This window comes from Staurois parvus, unplaced genomic scaffold, assembly GCF_062004578.1.
Source record: "Staurois parvus isolate SC_StPar_1 unplaced genomic scaffold, SC_StPar_1.0 ptg000242l, whole genome shotgun sequence".
Classification (NCBI taxonomy): Eukaryota; Metazoa; Chordata; class Amphibia; order Anura; family Ranidae; genus Staurois; species Staurois parvus.
In genome coordinates this window covers 1,398,540-1,415,145 of record NW_028318038.1, presented here as the reverse complement: position 1 = coordinate 1,415,145, position 16,606 = coordinate 1,398,540, and the positions used below count along the sequence as shown (strand labels likewise).

The window sequence follows — 16,606 nt, the reverse complement described above, 5'->3', positions numbered from 1 at the left end:
AAAAAATGAAAGCCCAGCTCCAGGCAGAAAAAAATATCCCTTGCAGTGGGGCTGTGTCTGCCCTGCAAGGGTTAATAGCTCATTTGGTCCAGGGGAGAGGAGAAACAATTTTATCTACCTGATCTTCCACTCAACTGGCAAATGGCAGAAGGCGCTCCCCCATGCTCCGGAGCTGGACTGCCCTTGGTGTCCTCATGTTCAGAGCAGGACTATGGACCCTGCTCTGGTCTTGATGATGTCAGGACCCTAGACCGCTAGAGTGTGGGGGTGCAGAAGCTGTGGGGACTGATCTGGCTGCAGAGGGTGAGGTAAGTGTATCTCCATTTATTGTTTCCCTAGGCCAGCCTTTCTTAAACTTTTTACCGTTGGGGAATCCTTGAAATAATTTTCAGGTGTTGGGGAAACCCTGCTAAAATCAATTCATTGGGGGGTAAGTGGGAACAATGTCACTTACATTGAAGGTCAGTGGGAAGAAATCCCCCTTACAGTGGTACTCAGAATGACACCCTTAAAGTGGTAGTAAACTGCCAAAAAAAAAAGAAAAAAAATTCCCCTGCAAAATAACGTCATAATGTGCTAGTATGCATCGCATACAAGCACATTGTGAAAGACTTACCTTAGAATGAAGCCCTCCAGCGGCATGCTGTCATTGCTGACAGGGCTTCCATCTTCACCCGATCTTCCTTCTGGGTTCACGGGTTCTGGCTACTTAGTTGGCCGAACCGCGATGACATCACTCTTGTGCATGTGCGCGGGAGTCTAGGCCTCAGAGCAGAGCTATATATACTGTTCCTTCAGAGCGCATGCGCTGTTGACATCATTGGCTCCAGGGACACTGAATATCTCCTAAACAGTGCACGCTTAGGAGATATTCCTTGTGCCTACAGGTAAGCTTTATTATAAGCTTACCTTTAGGTACAAGTGTCCAGTGGGAGTTTAATTCTACTTTAAAGTGGTTGTAAAGTCTGCTTAAAGTGTTACTAAACCCTCAACAGTAAAATCAGTCTGTATATACAGTAAAGCATGCTGGTTATACTCACTGTGCAACCTAAGGGGTTAATCATCTGCATTGTGTAAAAAGGCTGTTTTATCCTGTTTTCTCTGCCCCTCCTCTTGCTCAACTATCCACGCTGATAACACAGACTGAACCCATAGCCCTTCTGCACATGATCAGTATAGTGTGTATTACTAGAGAGGTTTTTTTTCTTGGGAGAGTGCATGTGATCAGCATAGGGCCAATCAGCACGGTCCAGCAGAGGTCAGGGGTTTTGCATCCTCCTAAAGCAGAAAGAAAACTCCTCCTACAAGCTTTAACCAGTGCTCTGCTGAAGTCATTTTAATAAGACTTACCTGTAGGTACAGTCAGAGGCATATTTACCACAAGGCAAACAAGGCATTTGTCTAGGGTGGCATATTTCATGGGGGCAGAGGAATTTTTCAGGGGGACAGCGCCACCCCCTGAAAGAAGGGATGGAAGAAGAGACACGCACAGCATAGGGACCAGGTGGGATCTGAGAGAGGCTGCGGAATGCTTGATGGTGTATGCAGAGCCTGACTCTTGTTCCCAGGGATGTCCAGAGCTGTGAAGGTGGGTGTCTTCTTTCTTCACTGGGGGGTTGCCAGTGTATGGGGGGCAGTGGTAGTGGAAGGCTCTCTTCTCAGGTGCGGGTGGGGGGGCTGGGGTGTTATTGGTCAATGTCAGGCACTCTTCGTGGGGGATGTTGGTCAGTGTCAGGGTCTCTCCGTGTGGGGGGGGCGATTTTTGTGTTGCCTGGGGTAGCACGAAACCTAAATACACCACTGGGTACAGTGAATATCTCCTAAAGTTGCAGTGTTTAGAAGATATTCATACTGGATGCTGCCGGTGCCGTCACCCATGCTGTCCCTTCAGAGCTCTGTGTCGTACACCATGACCCCCATGTATGGGAGTGATGTCATCGCGGCTCAGCCATTCAAAGGACCTGAGCCAGTGAAAGCAGAAGGAAGACCAGGGGAAGATGCTGGGGGGCTTCTTTCTAAGTCAAGTATTTCATAATGTGCTAGTATGTGATACATACTAGCACATTATGCCATTATTCAGGGGATTTAAGCGGTTTACTGCTGCTTTTAAGATAGCTAAAAAGTTCACTGGTGTCATGCTGCTGACTCTGCCAAGTGATGTTGGCTCTAAAACTATGTAGGCACCATAAAAAAGGAGGTCAATCAGCCACAGCTCAAGGAACCCCTAGCAACCTCTGGAGGAACCCTCGGGTTCCACAGAACCCTGACTGAGAATAGCTGCTCTAGACATAAATAAACAGTTAACCCTTGCAGTGTGGACACAGCCCCACTTCAAGGATAATTTTTTCTTAGCCCAGAGTTGGGTTTTAAATAAATCAGTACAGCACCCTGCTATTATTATACAATATTCCTGATCTGTGTGCTTTTTCTGGGTTAAATGCAGTGCAGATAGATAGTGAACATTACATATTACAGAACATGGTGGAATCAGGAGACATGGGAATCTTGCTCATTAGAGCTTACAGTATAAAACAACCATGAACACTATGAACTATGAACACAAATGGTGTGCATATACACATTTTGTATCAGAATCGATCTTAGAGATTGACAAAAGTCACAACTTTGTTTTTCATTTAATTGTTTTATTTTTTTCACTGCGCGAGTTTACCTTAACAATCTATTAACATTATATTGTAGTCAGGTAGACCCTCACCTTACACAATTGTTGGTGAAATTTGCTGATGTAACACATCAAATCTGGAAAAAAACATGTGTGGCCAACAATCTGAGCAGTCTATTAACTGAAATCAGACAGTCGAGGGTACATTTTTGGCCAATCCTTATCAGAGATCTGTTATCAGTGGTAGCCCATGCTTAACCTGACTGTCATATGTACTTCCCAAAACCACAGGTATCTTAATACAGTTTTTGTGGGTGCCATTAAACTCCTTGTGTTGAAAATTAAAACAATATCAACATAAATAAAATAATTTCTCATTACATATATTCACGTTTCATTATTATATTTTATTATATTTAAAAAATGTCTATTTATAACCTGTAATAATGAAACGGGGCAGGATTGGATATATTGTCCTTAATATCCAACCACATTCATGGATTCTTTTTATCAGGAACAAGAGATGGCATCTGATAGGCTACTATATCTGCCATTGTTTCTTTGTTTCTTTTACTCCAGTATTCAAAAATTCCCGCACAATAGGTTGATTTCTTAAAACTGGAGTTGTCCATGACAATATGTGGTCAGATTTTATTTAATTGGAAAGATGAATACTATAAGGAACAGCGTTACAGTTGCTCCAGTTTTTATCTGTCATCTCCAATATTTGTACATCTTTTCTCTAGCTTTAGCTTAGGCAGAAACAATCTACAGGTTTGTGATTTTGTATGTAGTTGCATCCCATTCATTGTGTAGAGATTGATTCATGGCAGGCGTCTGCTGGTGTACTCACAGTTTGCCTTGTGTTGCACCTCCTCTACGTATCTCTCTGTGAATCTCCTTCTGTCAGGCACTTTGATGTGTGGATGTGTAAAGCTAAGTCATGAGACTGCATTGAAAGGGATAGTCGGTGACTGCAGTCTCTTTTGGCGATGTCTGTACCACTCTGGCCAAATTCCTGTGTACTGGTGGATCTATATAGAGCCAGGCAGAGAGGCTGGTCACTCACCAGCAAATCCAGTGCAAGGCACAAGAAGGGACACTTGGAGATACAGTCAGCACTTTTCATTCAATCTTTACAACAGTGTGACCTGATTATACTTCAGCGGATTTTTATGCTATATAGGCATGGCTATAAATAGTAAAGCCTTTGACAATAGTCTATTTGAAGTATTGATATATGTTTCGTATTGGTCTTTTGAATAAGAAACATTTTTTGTTAAAAATATCAAAGCTCCAGTTTCAGACCTACTGTGAACAATTATATAACTTAAACCCAAACAGTCATGCTTATGAAAATCCAAAACTTCTTAACCCTTTCATCTGGTCCTTTCTCAGAATTAAGCTAAATGGCTAGAACATCCCATAATGTCCAAGTGTCTATAGTACTTAAACTAAATAAAATCTGGCAAAAGTCCTGGGCCAAATGACCTAACAGTGTCCCTGGGTCATAGCTTCACCCCACACTTTGTGTCTGCGTTCAACTCCCTTACAGAGCTTCCCTCACCTTTCCCACGTTTACTGGAAGCCAATATCACTGTTCATCATAAGGAGGGCAAATATCTACCCTAAGTCACTAACTATTGCCCAATAGTGCTCTTTAAAGTGGTATTAAACTCTTTAAAAAAAAAAGTTTCCCCCTGCAATATTATAACGTGCTAGTATGCACTACATACTAGCACATTATACAGGTGAAACTCGAAAATTAGAATATCGTGCAAAAGTTCATTTATTTCAGTAATGCAACTTAAAAGGTGAAACTAATATATGAGATAGACTCATTACATGCAAAGCAAGATAGATCAAGTCGTGATTTGTCATAATTGTGATGATTATGGCTTACAGCTCATGAAAACCCCAAATCTACAATCTCAGAAAATTAGATTATTACATGCAATCAATAAAACAAGGATTGTACATAGAAAAATATCAGACCTCTGAAAAGTATAAGCATGCATATGTACTCAGTACTTGGTTTGGGCCCCTTTTGCAGCAATTACTCAATGTGGCGTGGCATGGAAGCTATCAGCCTGTGGCACTGCTGAGGTGTTATGGAAGACCAGGATGCTCAAATAGCGGCCTTCAGCTCTTCTGCATTGTTCGGTCTCATGTCTCTCATCTTTCTCTTGGCAATGCCCCATAGATTCTCTATGGGGTTCAGGTCAGGCGAGTTTGCTGGCCAATCAAGCACAGTAATCCCACGGTCATTGAACCAGGTTTTGGTGCTTTTGGCAGTGTGGGTAGGTGCCAAGTCCTGCTGGAAAATGAAGTCCGCATCCCCATAAAGCCCGTCTGCAGAAGGAAGCAAAGTGCTCCAAAATATCCTGGTAGACAGCTGCGTTGACCCTGGACTTAATGAAGCACAGTGGACCAACACCAGCAGATGGCATGGCTCCCCAAATCAACACAGACTGTGGAAACTTCACACTGGACTTCAAGCATCTTGCAGTGTGTGCCTCTCCATTCTTCCTCCATACTCTGGGTCCTTGGTTTTCAAATGAGATGCAAAAGTTGCTTTCACCAGAAAAGAGGACTTTGGACCACTGAGCAACAGACCAGGTCTGTTTTTCTTTAGCCCAGGTAAGACGCTTCTGACGTTGTTTGTTGTTGAGGAGCGGCTTGACAAGAGGAATACGACATTTGAAGCCCATGTCCAGGATCCGTCTGTGTGTGGTGGCTCTTGATGCACTGACACCAGCCTCAGTCCACTCCTTGTGAAAGTCCCCAACACTTTTGAATGGCCTTTTCCTGACAATCCTCTCCAGGCTGCGGTCATCCCTGCTGCTTGTGCACCCTTTTCTTCCACACTTTTCCCTTCCAAATAACTAACTCTATTAACGTGCTTTGATACAGCATTTTGGGAACATCCAACTTATTTTGCAATTACCTTTTGAGGCTTTCCCTCCTTATGGAGGGTGTCAATGATGGTTTTCTGCACAACTGTCAGGTCAGCAGTCTTTCCCATGATTGTGATTCCTACTGAACCAGACTGAGAGACCATTTAAAGGCTCAGGAACCCTTTGCAGGTGTTATGGCTTAATTAGCTGATTAGAGTGGGACACTTTGAGCCGAGAATATTGCACCTTTTCACAATATTCTAATTTTCTGAGATTGTGGATTTGTGGTTTTCATGAGCTGTAAGCCATAATCATCACAATTATGACAAATCACGGCTTGAACTATCTTGCTTTGCATGTAATGAGTCTATCTCATATATTAGTTTCACCTTTTAAGTTGCATTACTGAAATAAATGAACTTTTGCACGATATTCTAATTTTACGAGTTTCACCTGTAAGAGACTTACTTTGAAACAAAGTTCTCCAGCAGTCTTCACCCAGTCTACCTTCCGGGTTTGCAATCTCTGGCCGGCTGACTGGCCAAGCCACGATTAGTCTTGGCAGTGATACCTGGCTCTGAAGGAGTGGCATGGGTTTGCCGTTCCTTCAGTAAGGGAGAATGTCACCAGCACACCGAGGATCACCAATATGGGTCCAAAAGTTTTAATGAACAATCACATAGTTACAGCAAGGTAACGTTTCGGAGTCTCGCAGGACCCCTTCATCTCATGTGTCACATGCCTAATGAAAGGGTCCTGTGAGACTCTGAAACATTAAAATGATATGTCTCCCCACAGAGTCATCTGATCTCAACCATTTACATGAGCATGAATGCCAGTCAAACTCCCAATGTTGGGTCGGCATTCGAATCATCGGAAAAAGACCTGGATAAATACTGACAGTGGAGGATTGGGAGCTAGTAAACTGTATGATCCACAAAGGTTCCCTCGATGTAAGAATCCAGTAAAATGGATGTTACGGAATGGAAATTATGGTCCAGATGGTATAGAATGTTCTTGTTACTGCTCAAACTCTTTCCCCTAAAATGACTAATAGATGCTGGTGAAGTGAAAAGAAAGAGAATATGGTGACAATGCACTGAAATGCAAACTTACTGGTGGGAAGTACACCACATTACTGCAGTGGTATCCAGCCACCTTCTAAATTATATACCATCTCAATACCTCAGAACCATACTGCTCTTCCTAACAAACACTACTTTAAATCCTTAGCTATGCACATGGTCAAGACAGCCAGAATGTGCATTCCCATCCATTGGCTGTCTAAACACACCCCTACTTTACAGGAATCAGTCCTAAGATTGGACAAAATTTCTGATGTAAAAGAATAATGTCTGTCCTTATCTAAGGGAGTCACACTATGCTTTACTACTAACCAAAAGGTACTACTTAGGTTTCTGAAAGTGACACATTCTCTGGATGCTGGGTGGGCAGCGTTAGAGGGGGTCCGGCCTTCCCAGACATGGAAGAGGGCCCTTCTGGGTAAGCACCCACCATTCCAGGCCATAATCCGAACCCCTCCCTCCCTTTTCCATATTCTTCCCATCTATCCTTCCCTGATCCCCTATCCCTCCCTATGTCACCTCTCTCCTTGACCTCTGTGGCAATCCCTCTTTAGATAGGAGTGGTATAGATAGTTGGCTGTCATAGGTTATAGAAATATTCTTCTGCCAGCTCATAACTTTTGTGTGTAGGGGTTTTTACTCTATCACACCACCAAGGAATCAAGCCCACAAGATGTTATCTCCCCCAAAAACCAACACCAGGCATTAAAGTACTCACAGGTGAGATGGTCCTAGGAAAAAAATATCACTTCCCTTTAATTTCTACTGGGTATCCAGCCTTCAACCGCTGCTTCCTCCAATTTATTTTTGGGTATTGTTTCCCAACATCCCAGTTATATTCTATGTGTATTTAGAACTACCTGTACGATAGAGCTGTATGTACAAAAACAGTAACAATTTATTAAGGAAAAAAAAATCAAAGTTTTATAATAGTTTCTATATGATTTACTTATTTATTTTCTTATATTTAATATCTCATTCTAACAATATTCTACAATACAGCAAAATATACCTAATATATACAATGTTGTATAAGGGCTATGTGACACGGGCAATCTTGATGCTGGTGACAAATCACCAGTGTCAGAATTGTTAAGAGATAGTTTGCCAGTCTTTAATGAGTTGCTCCATTGCTAGCAGGGCAAACAAGCTGTGTTACAAGTGAGCGATATTTGTCAATGCTTGGAGCCAGCAAAGGAGCAATTCAACGGAGGTTAATGGAATACTGTGTGGCACTGATGCTGATGAAGTGTTGCAGAGTCTTTATTTGCTTCTTGTTTTTTTTTTTTTAACCACTTGCCATCCAGAAGATTTACCCCCCTTCCTGACCAGGCCATTTTTTGCAATACGACGCTGCGATACATTAACTGACAATTGCGCGGTCATGCAACTCTGTATATAAAATAAATCTATGTCCTTTTTTCCTACAAATAGAGCTTTCTTTAGGTGGTATTTGATCACCTGTGCAGCTTTTTTTTTTTGCGCTATAAACAACCGACAATTTAAAAAAAAAAAAAAAAACATTATTTTTAACATTTAGCTATAAAACATATCCAGTAAAAAAATTTAAAAAATTGAATTTCTTCATAAATTTAGGAAAAAATGTATTCTGTTACATGTCTTTTAATTGGTTTACGTGAACGTTATAGCGTCTACAAATGGTGGTATATATACTGAAATTTTTACAATATGAAAAAGTGCAGCGCTAATAAACAAATTAAATGTGCTATATCAGAGTCTGGCCACACCCTCAAACAGACAGTATAAAGTCCATAGGAGCAATGTCCCGTAAATGACAAATGGATGAAATGGTGACTTTGTTACTCCCAGTGAGGGGACCTCTGGTTATTAATATTGCGCTTATCTAATGCGCATCTGGTGAGTGCGCATTTCTTATATTTCCTACACTGTTTTAACGAGTGCCTCACTGGGAGTAACAAAGTCACCATTTCATCCATTTGTCATTTACCGGACATTGCTCCTATGGACGTTATACTGTCTGTTTGAGGGTGTGGCCAGACTCTGATATACCACATTTAATTTGTTTATTACGCTGCACTTTTTCATATTGAATATATTCGAGAGGTTATATGGTTTTCCTTGTAGTGTATCAGCAGCTTATGTTCTCATCATCTTAGCGCTCGCTGAATCACCTTTATATACTGGAATTTTTATTTTTATTTTTTTTACACTAGTAATGTTGTCAATCAGCGACTTATAGTGGGACTGCGGGACTGCTGTGCAGAGAAATACACAGCAGTATGTTTACACACAGGTCTCTCCCCTGTCAGTTGTACATGGCGATCGCTGGGTGCTGGCGCGGAATCTCTGGCCAGGACCCTGTGATTGACATCCCTAGCTGCACGCACGTGCCACCTATCTGGAACTGCAAATCACACACACACACATATATATATATATATATATATATGTGTGTGTGTGTGATCTTGTGCAGCCCTGACACCCTGTAGCAGTAGTTCTACTATAGGACAGCAGGAAGGCAGTTAAAAAGAAACAATCTTCTGGACAATATGTACAATCATGGCCAAAAATATTGGCACCCCTACATTTCTGTCAGATAATACACCACTTCACCCAGAAAATTGTTACAATTACAAATGTTTAGGCATTCTCATGTTTATTTCTTTAGTTTGTATTGGTATGACACGGAAAAGTGGAAAAGCAAAGAGCCAAATCTGACACATTCCATGCAGGGGTGGTGTTATTTTTGGCGATGACTGTATATGTAAAAAAGCAACCTGTTTATAAACGGACCCAACCCTTTTTGTGAAAGCAGTAAAGCTTAGCTTACACTAGCAGTTGGGAAGCAGTAAAAACAGGCAGTTAAGCTTTTACTGCCCCCCTAACTGTCCCCTCTAAGGTACAAAGGCAGCAGTACAGTGGCATACACATGCTGCAGCCATGATTCTTTGCATTGCAGCATGATAAAACGTATACGCTAGGCAGCACAGGCAGCTGAATGTGAACCATTCAAATGAACAGGACCATGCCTCAACCGCCCCACAACCACAAGCAATGCATGTGGTTTTGGCACAGAGGTGTAGGCTTTTAGGGTTTAAAACAAGTGGCAAGGAGGGGACATAACGCCTCCTCACCTCTTGTCTGAGAAGAAATCCACTACGGATTGCTCTTCAGAGGGCTACCTGTTGGCAGGTGCAGTTAGCTTGCCTGCCACTAGATGGATATGTAGGCATGGTGGCATTGTAAGGGGGAAGTTGTAAGCAAGTGTTAGCTCCCATTTGAGAGAAATCCCTAGTGATGTAGTGGGTGGAGTCAGTGCCCACATACTATAAATGCCAGCTGTGGGTGGAGCCAGTAGGTAGTCGGGACATGGAATAGGACACCCGAGAGCTGCTGAGATGTAGTCCTACACAGTGCTGATCCAAAGGGTCCTTTGCAAGGCTGATCTCTTAAAACAGATGGCACAGATCATGGGAGGAAAAGCTGAAGTCACCCTGTCTCTCCTGACTGTCTCCTGCAGGTCCTGTAGCGGGGTGCACAAGGCTTTGGGGGCTTGGACAAAGTCCTCATATGTGAGTAATGGTGGAAGCTTGGGATCGAAAATGTAAACTGGGAGTGTGCTCCGCTCGGCCAAGCTTTAGAATGTACACTAGGAAGAGACTGTTATACTAATGGAAGCACTTTATTCCCCCTGACCCACAGCTGCAGCTCCTGTAATGTGGTGATGGAAGCTCGATGCTGTAGACTTAATATATGTAGGGAGGTGGTCCCAACTCTGTGGTGCTCCCAAGGAAAGGAATGGAGAAGAGGGAAGATGGCTTAACTAAAAGATGTGCTCTGCACTAAATGACTGCTACAGAGTGTTAACCTTGCTCTTGGTGTTCCATGCCAAAGATTCTGATAGTATGTTAAACTTGAAATGTCGTGGGAAGCTTTGTGAAAATGTGAAGTTGCAGTAAAGTGCTGAAAGTGCTGAAATGCTTTTACATTCCTTTTGTTCTTAAATATTAAGGCTTTTGGCTGGGGATGTTGTGAGCAGGCCGATGGGAGTATGACACAATATAGCAGAGAGTTTAACCCAATAGGTGGCCAGTTTTCTTATCTGAGTGGGACAGGGACTGTACAAGTTGCTGCCAACAACCATTCAATTGTCTAAATGACCCTCTAATGTGACATTTATAAAATAGTGATGCAGGTGCATCTTCCTGTTGCATGTGTTTTAAATACCAGTGATTGATTTACCTTCCGTGGTCTTATTGGAGAGCTCTGACGTGTCCCATGCTAAGCTCTGGCTCTGACATATCAGGGTGCATGCCAGACTTCTGAAGAAAGACCACTGCTTCCCCAGAGAAAGCAAGGATGCTTCTCTACAGCATTCTTCTAGGTGGCTTGCCTAAAACGTAGTAGTTAGGTGCAGCCCCAGCCTGGAGGGATGGAGTTAAACTTGCTGTTATTTCCTGGTCCGGCTTTCCGCAGGTTTTTATGGGTTTAACCCACTGGTCCTGTGTGGCTATAAAAGAGAATGGGCAAGGTGGTTTGAGTCCAAGAGCCCGGAGGAGCTAGTGAACCTGAGGCATTAGCAGATGGAGCCGTCAGAGAACCTGTTGGGGAGCCACAAAGTCCCGTGCCTGTGTCCAATTGCACTGCATGTCCGAAGACCATCCAAAATGTAGGGGGATTGCTGGGACTTGCAGTCCTTCCTGAGGCCACCAGTATTCTGGAGCATCTCCTATAAGAACTTTCCATGGATTTATTTGTGCCTGTGCAGGTATGCTGGGTCAGCCATTGTAGTTAGGGATTAGGTTAAGGAAGAGCTGTATTCTGTCATATGGACTGCTCAAGTTATTCAAGTAAAGTATTGAAACTTTCCCTCTTCCTGTTCTGAAGTTTTTTTAAAGGGGTGTATTTAAGTAACTGGCACACACATAGTTTCCAGTCTGGGTCAGTAAGCACATTGAGGCATGAGAGCAGCAAGTGGTTACCAAGGGTAAGGAAGGTCTAGTCAGCAGCCTGTGAAGAAGCGTGTACCTATGTCAAGTGGGATGGCAAAGAGGGAGTTGTCGGCACTCTCTCCAAGCAGTCTGTCTCCCATACAGTTGTGACCAAAATTATTCAACCCCCACTGAAATTGAGTGTTTTGGCCAGTTTGACATTGCTTTTGATCATTCAGTCATCTTGCTTACATTTACATTAAAGAGGCACTTGTAGGTCAGACAAATATAACATAACAGTTATAATGAAATAACCACAAATGTCTTTTCTGTGCTCACAGCATTATCAGTTTTATTCAACCCCCAAGTGACATTCAATCTTAGTACTTAGTACAGCATCCTTTTACAGTTATAACAGCTTTTAAACGTGAAGCATAGCTTGACACAAGTGTCTTGCAGCGATCTACGGGTATCTTCGCCCATTCTTCATGGGCAAAGGCCTCCAGTTCAGTCACATTCTTAGGCTTGCGCACTGCAACTGCTTTCTTTAAGTCCCACCAGAGGTTCTCAATCGGATTTAAGTCTGGTGACTGCGATGGCCACTCCAAAATGTTCCAGCCTTTCCTCTGCAACCATGCTCTAGTGGACTTGGAGGTATGCTTGGGATCATTGTCCTGTTGAAAGGTCCAACGTCTCCCAAGCCTCAGGTGTGTGACGGACTGCATCACGTTTCCATCCAATATCTCCTGGTACTGAAGAGAATTCATGGTACCTTGCACACGCTGAAGCTTCCCTGTACCTGCAGAAGCAAAACAGCCCCAAAGCATGATTGACCCTCCACCATGCTTCACAGTAGGCAAGGTGTTCTTTTCATCATAGGCCTTGTTCTTCCTCCTCCAAACATAGCGTTGATCCATGGGCCCAAACAGTTCTAATTTTGTTTCATCAGTCCACAGAACACTATCCCACAACTTTTGTGGTTTGTCCACATGGCTTTTGGCATACTGCAGTCGACTCTTCTTATTCTTTGGAGACAGCAAGGGGGTACGCCTGGGAGTTCTGGCACGGAGGCCTTCATTACGCAGTGTGCGTCTTATTGTCTGGGCTGAAACTTCTGTACCCACATCTGACAAATCTTTTCTCAGTTCCTCAGCAGTCACACGGGGACTTCTCTCCACTCTACGCTTCAGGTAGCGCACAGCAGTCGAAGTCAGCATCTTCTTTCTGCCACGACCAGGTAGCGTTTCAACAGTGCCCTTTGCCTTGAATTTGCGAATGATGCTTCCTAAGGTGTCTCTTGGTATGTTTAACATCTTTGCAATCTTCTTATAGCCATTGCCCTTCCTGTGAAGAGAAATCACCTCTTCTCTTGTCTTCCTGGACCATTCTCTTGCCTTCACCATGTTTGTAACCACACCAGTAAATGTCTAGAAGGAGCTGAGTATCACAGTCATTTTAAAGCTGCCTAATTGGTGCTTATTATGCTTGATTGCTGCTCGGTGACATCCACAGGTGTTTTCAATACCTGATGGAAAGCACCTGTATGAACCTCTGTTCTTCAGAGTGGTAGTCTTTAAGGGGTTGAATAATTGTGGCAATGAAGAAACCACATAAGAACCATTTACTACTGTATTACATAAACAATTGATGTCATTTTAGTTGCATTTGGGTAGTTACAACGTCCTTGTAGGATTTGATTCTGAATACAATTCCAAATGTACACTATAGTCCCTAAACCCCTTTACAGCATTGGGGGTTGAATAATTTTGGTCACAACTGTAGCAATGGAGCAGATCAGCACTGCAGAGGCACCTGGCCTGGTCAAGGGTACGGAAGAGAAAGAGTTAAGTGAGTGCACACATTGAGTCCACGCTAGATGAGTGGTGGGATTCTATTACGATACTGGGAGTGAGGTAGCGGAGATACGCTGGACAGGAGGAGAAGGCATCCGCGTGTCCCTCCTAAATAAAACAAGTTAAAGTAGTGGTGCACATTGACATGGGACTCAAGAGAGTTACCTAGAGTTCAGTCATCTGTTCAAGGGTACACGGTGTACAGCCATCTTGTAGCTGGAGGTCTGTCTTAGGGTTGAGCTATCCCTGAAAGGGACCTCCACCCTGTCCCAGGGCTTTGGTGACCATGGCACAAGTAAAGGTACCCCATGTCCAAGACAGTGACCTGTCCTAGTTGCCCAGTGTAGCCCGGAATAACCCACCCCAGGTTAAACCTTTCATGTTACCCACACTTGGCGCCCAATGAGGAGGGAAATATCTTGGAGGTACCACCCATCTACCCTACCCTACATGCTGAGAGGGCTGACAGGCTCTTCTACTCAGAATTTGGCAAATTTTTAAAGAAAACAAACTGTAAGTCTTTGCGTCACATATGTGGTAGAGGCCGAAATGATGAGAGGGCTACTCTTTACACTCCTGCCCTTTTTAACCCCCGAGATAGTTACATACATAGTTAGTCTGGCTGAAAACAGACAAAAGTCCATCCAGTTCAATCATTGAAAAAAAAAGTTATAATCCTACACCCACAGCTGATCCAGAGGAAGGCAAAAAAACCCAGCAAAGCATGATCCAATTTTCTCCTGCAGCGGAAAAAAATTCCTTCCTGATCCCCCCGAGAGGCAATCGGATATTCCCTGGATCAACCTTACCTATAAATGTTAGTATCCAGTTATATTCTGTGTATCCAAAAAATAATCCAGGCCTTTTTAACCTCTTGCCGCCCAGCCAATGGCCGTTTGGCAGCCGGCAAAATCCCTCAGCGTTCCGGGTGGACGCCGTATGGCGTCCTCCCGGGCATGCGCAGCTTGCACGCCTGCAGAGCCGCGCAGCGGCGCGATCTGTCACTGGCCATGTACCTCAGACACGGCCGATGACAGATCTGAGTACCGGCCCTGTTGCAGGTACCATGTGACCTGCTGTGACCAATCACAGCAGGTCACATGACAGTTGTATACAATGGATGGCTTCATGCATGCCATCCATTGTATACTAGTATGTCTAGCTGTGAATGGTCACAGCGATCACATACACAAGCTGGGCCAATCACAGCCCAGCTGTGTCATGTGATTAGCCGTGGCCAAATCACAGCTAAGCACAAAAAAAACAACAACAAAAAAACACTGAATGAATCAATGTCATTCAGGTAAATGCTTGCTTATAGCAAAGTAATTCTTTGCTATAAGCAAATTGTGTAAAAAAAAAAAAAAAAATACTGATCACTTCCCCAAAGTAGTAACATGTTACTATGGTACTACTTTGGTCATAGTGAAATATGAAAAAAAAATCTTAAAAAAAAGAAAAAAAATGTAATAAAAAAAAAAAAAGTAAATAAAATTATATATATATTTTCATACTGTCACCAGTCAGTGTCCCTGATCACCGCCATGCCAGTTATATGATGACGCTGTACTGCACTGGTGACAGTATGTAAAGAAAAAAAAAAAAAATAATAATTTTTTTAATTTTTTCATTTTCCGAAAAATTATGACAAAAAAAATACAACTTCAGAAAACTCGCCATGCCTCTTATAAACTACGTCGGACTGTCTACTTTGCAAAAAGGAGTCATTTGGGGGATATCTGTACTGTTCTGACATTCTTTGACCTCAAGAAATTAGATTGGCTGTCAGTACTTCAGGATTGAACAATATTCAGATATATCCCATAGTTTGTAAACTCTATAACTTTCCTACAAACGAAAAAATACATCCTAATTTGGGTTATTTTCACCAAAGACATGTAGCAGAATACATCTTGGCCTAAATTTATGAAGAACAATTATTTTTTTGCAAACTTTTATAACAGAAACAAAGAAATGCGTGTTTTTTTTTTTTTAATTCTCTGTCTTTTTTTGTTAATTTAGCAAAAAATAAAAACCCCAATGGTGATTAAATACCACCAAAAGAAAGCTCTAGTTGTGTGAAGAAAATGATAAAATTTTAGTTTGGGTACAATGTTGTATGACCGCGCAATTGTCATTCAAAGTGTGAGAGCGCTGAAACCTGAAAAATGGCCTCGGCAGGAAGGGGGTAAAAGTGTATGGAAGAGGTTAGAGCAATCCACGGAGCTGGCCAGAACCAACTCTTGAGGGAGTCCATTCCACATTTTCACAGTTCTTACTGTGAAGAAACCTTTCCGTGTTTGGAGATTAAATTTATTTTTGTCCAGATGTAAAGAGTGCCCCCTTGTCCTCTGTGATGACCTCAGGGTGAATAGCTCTACACCGAGTTCACTATATGAACCACTGATGTATTTATACATGTTGATCATATCTCCCCTTAATCTCCTCTTCTGAAGAGAGAATACATTGAGTTTCCCAAATCTTTCCTCATAGCTGAGTTCCTCCATGCCTCTTATCAGTTTGGTTGCCCTTCTCTGCACTTTCTCCAGTTCCCCAATGTTCTTTTTGTGAATTGGTGCCCAAAACTAAACTGCGTATTGCAGATGAGGTCTTACTAATGGTACAGGGGTAAAATGACATCTCTTTTAAAAGTTTTACCATCTGTTCATTATACTAATTCCAACTCTTAGTTTTTTACTATGAACAGCTTTAGCACTGGGACAGCCTAAGAAGAAAAATTAACAGATCTTCAAGTGCAATAAAGCCATTACCATATATATATATCCTTGCTTCATGCATTCCAAGGTGGGTTTTATACAGGTGTTCGTCTTTCAATGTAATTATATTGTTGTGGGCTTTTGAATCACGTCTCAAGAATATGACTTTTATCAAGACATAGTATTATATGGCAAACAGATCAGCATAACCGGATGTTAAGAGTTAATTTTGTCTTGGTTGAACCACCAAGAATTCTAGTTAAAGAACTGGAGAGAATGGGTGAAGGGATTGTTTTTCTTTCCTCCTAGAGACAATACTATTTTGAAGTTCTACAGGTGATCAAACACCATTATTCAGACTTCAATAAGCAGGTAAACATATACAAGGTCTGGACATGACAATAGAGGAACCAAACTGATTGTCTGAGAGCTTACCCAAACCTTGTAGAGTGTGATGAACCAACAGACCTCTGAAACTATTACCATATACTATTGTTCACCAAGGGTGAAGGCATTAA

At 42.4% G+C, this 16,606-nt stretch overlaps 1 protein-coding gene across 1 annotated transcript in view; it reads right to left on the bottom strand.

Moving 5' to 3' along the window:
- Positions 1–3,675, bottom strand: part of SERPINE3 (serpin family E member 3) — a 51,698-nt gene extending 48,023 nt beyond the window's left edge. The window contains exon 1 of the mRNA XM_089680358.1: positions 3,477–3,675. The gene's annotated coding sequence lies outside the window, so the exon portion shown is untranslated. The remainder of the gene's footprint in view (positions 1–3,476) is intronic.
- Positions 3,676–16,606: the final 12,931 nt, after the last annotated feature.